The sequence below is a fragment of the Berghia stephanieae genome, chromosome 1 (genome assembly GCF_034508935.2).
Source record: "Berghia stephanieae isolate SIO BIC M18660-M18661 chromosome 1, UCSD_Bste_1.3, whole genome shotgun sequence".
Classification (NCBI taxonomy): Eukaryota; Metazoa; Mollusca; class Gastropoda; order Nudibranchia; family Aeolidiidae; genus Berghia; species Berghia stephanieae.
Genome location: NC_088360.1, coordinates 8,673,912 through 8,677,945, shown reverse-complemented (window position 1 = coordinate 8,677,945; position 4,034 = coordinate 8,673,912). Strand labels below are relative to the sequence as shown.

The following is a 4,034-nucleotide window of genomic DNA, read 5'->3' as shown; positions in this document are numbered from 1 at the left end:
AATCACCCAAATGGCGGTCTAAAAACGATAGCAAAGATCTATTCAGTGACGTCAAACTTATTCGTTCTATTCCATCAAAAGAGAAATTTGTGACCTTCTGCCTCAAAATGGTATTGATGCTATGCAACTACCTAAAAACCAAAACATCCCCCTGTGATATAACTTACCAACAGATAAAAACTATGTGTATCTTTTAACGTATTGAGTTTGGTTGATATAATTTAGTGAGAACTAACCACTAGCAGGTGTAAAACAATAACATAGAGCTGAGTTGTCGTCAACTTCGTACCTTCTATAATGCCGGGGTGACTTAGATGTTTAAATCTTTATAAAAACTTGAGCTTTATATAGTGCAATATCCACTAAATACGATCAAAGAGCTTTCTTTACAATGGGTCCCTAGCCAAATAATAATAATATAATAATAATAATAAATAATAATAAAATAATAATAAAAAATAATAATAATAAAAATAATAATAATAATAATAATAATAATAAAAATAAATAAATAAATAAATAAATAATGTAATAACATGTAGGACGCGACAAGACGCTTATAAGCCGATTTTTCTTCTTCTTTTTTTCTCGACAAGACAACACTATTAACATCCAAGTACTCATTTTCCTTCTTTTTTTTCTCGACAGAGACAACACTATTAACATCCAAGTACTCATTTTCCTTCTTTTTTTTTCTCGACAGAGACAACACTATTAACATCCAAGTACTCATTTTACTCCTGCATTCAGTGAAAGAAAGTAGAGAGCCTTTTCCAAGACTCAACTATGCGCCACTTAGAGCGAGATTCGAACCCAGGACCTTCCGATCCGGAGGCAAGTGTCATACCATAAGACCACATAAAAAATTAAAAATCTATTGTCATGCATTTGAAAAGATTAAATTTTTTACATGTATAAAGGACAAAAGATATAATTCTATAAAGTGAAAACAACGAACATATTATGAGACTTCTTTGTAGTCTCGGGTTTTAAGAAATTTTGGCAAGTTGAGGTTCGTATTCGTATTTATTCATCAATATCTGGAGTAAATAAAAATTTACTCAAAATTTATTTTAAGAGTGTTTTTGTCGTTGATTGCCATCGTTGGTCACGTGGTTTTCGTGTTTTTAAATAAGGTAACATATAGATAGAATGCGCTTGACCAAGGAGTTCACAACATTGCCATCCGGAAGTATAACGGACCAACACACAAACTCTGTGTAACCATGAACTTTTATAGTCTGGTTAATACAGTTTAGTGAGAACAACTCACAAACGCGGATGGCAAAAACAATAACAAAGGCCTGAGTGACGTCATCTGCATACTATCTATATGCATGTAGATATCGAGCATTTTGAACGTTGTTATTATTCTCTATATACTCCATAATTATATTAATGCTTCCTTTATTTTCCCATCAAAATGTTTGGAATGATTCATCAATATGTTCGTGTCACATGTGAAATATTCCTCATGTTTACATATCATTCTAAGAATAGCCGTCACTGACTTTAGCTATGTACCTGTTCACATCTGGGTTAAGTGGGATAAGGCGTGTTAAGTGCCTTATCCCAAACCTCAACGTTGAGATTATTGTCATCCATCTACTTGATGATCAGGTCAAACTCTTGACTTTGTATAAAAGACAACACAGACATGATATCACTGGGCCACCATGGGACATAACGTAAGTTAGATCTACGCCATGTGATTGGCATGGCATTGACAGAACAGGTAAACATTTAACTTTCTTTCGAAGGAAGAAATTGACGTCACTCAGCTTATCATACTTTTGTTTTTAGACAGCCACTTTGGTGATAAGTTCTCACTAAATTATATCAATGAGACATCAGAGTTAAAGGTTAAACAGAGTTTTGTTTGTCGATAGGTAATATCCGGCTGGTGGTTGTTGTGAACATTTTACCTAAACTTAAGCATAAGTTTACCCTTACAAACAAATAAAGAGAAATAAAACAAAATAAAGTTTTTACTCACTGTTCTCTTTCAACGTCGATGGCCAGGCAGATTATTAACGAAAATTAATAAGTGAAACTAGCCCCGTTTCGCTCACAATTGATGTGTAATAATAAATATCACAGGTAGGCACAGTAAAATTGTAGTACCCATACACAGGCTAATAATAATAATATAGATTATTCACATTGACAATCACAAGCACGGGATAGGGTAGTATTGGCACACCTTGCTATTTTGAATATTTCTTTTTGAGGGATGACATTCACAACATCAGTTGATTACACCACGCACAGTAGTGATAGCACCCTACACGAGACACAAGCCGTTACCCCTTGTGTCTCCTGAAAGCCGAATTGTTGATGAGTACAGTCCTATGCCCCGTGCCTTGTATAATGCAACCCCCCTGGCGTGAGTCAATGAAGTATGAGCAGGTTTTAGATGTACGGGGGTAGGAGTGCGTGGTGGTGGTGGTGGGAAAGGGGGGGGGGGGGGTGAGGGCGTGGTGGAGAGAGAAGGAAGATGTGGAGGACGAGGAGAAGCGGGTAGGGGAAGGGGGTGGGGTACGATATGGGTACAGCTTGGGTACCCAAAACCCACGCCTTTCCTTTCCTTGATCTTGCCATTGCACGTGTGCCAACTTGAAAATATTATCATTGCAATTTGGTGAGTAGTTGTAGTTGTACCGGCGGCGACGATGGTGGTAGTGGTGGTGGTAGTGTGAGTTTTAGGGAAGGGATTAGTAGAATTGGGGTGGTGTGTGGTGGTGTGGGATTGGGATAGTGTGGGAGATGGCTACGGAGACGAGTGAGTGAATGAGTGTGAGTAGTAGGGGTTGGCTGTGTCTGCACGACGTATGGGTGACTTTGTGTTGTTGCTTAAATTCTTCACAATTATCGATAATGTATCCTGAAGAGATGTCTGTGTATGTTGTTGTGTTTTTCTTTTATATTCTATTATATTATTGCTAATATAGTATAGATGATACTAGTAGTAGGAGGAGTAGTTGTAGGAAACGACGCGGTAAGCAGGGTTGTGGCGAGAATGTTAATAATGATGAAGACGATGAGGAAGATAATGATTGGTCTGTCCCGGTACGTTGACAGTGAGCGGTGTTATATCTACGTATGCTAAAGGTGAGAGAACGGAAGATGATGTCTTCTCATTTTATTTCAGTAATTGGGGTGCATGGAAAAGGGGGGGGGGGGTTATAGTGAGTGCTATTTGATCGGTGTATGAGTGAGTGTTGCGGTGGTGGTGGTGGGAATTGAGAGGGATTGGTGGTGGTGGTGGTGTGTGTGGTGGTGTGTGTTTGTGTGGGGGGGGGGGGTTTGGTTGCATGAGTGAAGTGAGACAGAGAGATAGATTTTCAATGTAGATATGAGGAAACAAAGTGAATTTATGTACATTGATGGTTTCGGTGGTTTATTTTGATGGTTGGTTTGTACGTCGTTGCCTTCCGCTGTTGTTGTTGTTGTTGTTGTTGTTTTTGTTGTTGTTGTGGTGGTGGTGGTGGTTGTGGTGATGGTGGAGATGGTGGTGGTGGTGGTGGTGGTGGTGGAAGTGTTATAGCCGTTTTTGGGATAGTTGTACTGTTGTGGTAACGGTGGTTGTTGTTTTTGTTTTTGTGGACAGAATTATGATTCTATGGTGATACGAATGAGTACCTGACAATAGGCAGTGATGGATATTATCTGAGTGCTGGGAGGATTAGTCACCGTACCTTTCTCATTCACTCTCTATTTATCTATCTATCTATCTATCTATCTATCTATCTATCTATCTATCTATCTATCTATCTACATCTATCTATCTTTGTGTTTGGGTTTGTTTTTGTGTTTGAGTGCGTTTGTGTATGTGTTTGTGTGTAATGTGAGTGGTAGAAATTCAATAATATAAGAGGAGAGGAGGAGGAGGAGGAGGAGGAGGAGGAGGAGGAGGAGGAGGAGGAGGAGGAGGAGGATAAATAGGAGAAGAAGAAGAAGAAGAAGAAGAAGAAGAAGAAGAAGAAGAAGAAAGAAGAAGAAAAGAAAAAAGAAGAAGAAGAAGAAGAAGAAGA

The 4,034-nt window shown here is 38.5% G+C and overlaps 1 protein-coding gene across 1 annotated transcript in view; it reads right to left on the bottom strand.

The window, feature by feature from the left end:
- Positions 1-2,365, bottom strand: part of LOC144967325 (nucleolar protein 4-like) — a 99,001-nt gene extending 96,636 nt beyond the window's left edge. Inside the window, exon 1 of the mRNA XM_078904414.1 lies at positions 1,997-2,365. The gene's annotated coding sequence lies outside the window, so the exon portion shown is untranslated. The remainder of the gene's footprint in view (positions 1-1,996) is intronic.
- Positions 2,366-4,034: the final 1,669 nt, after the last annotated feature.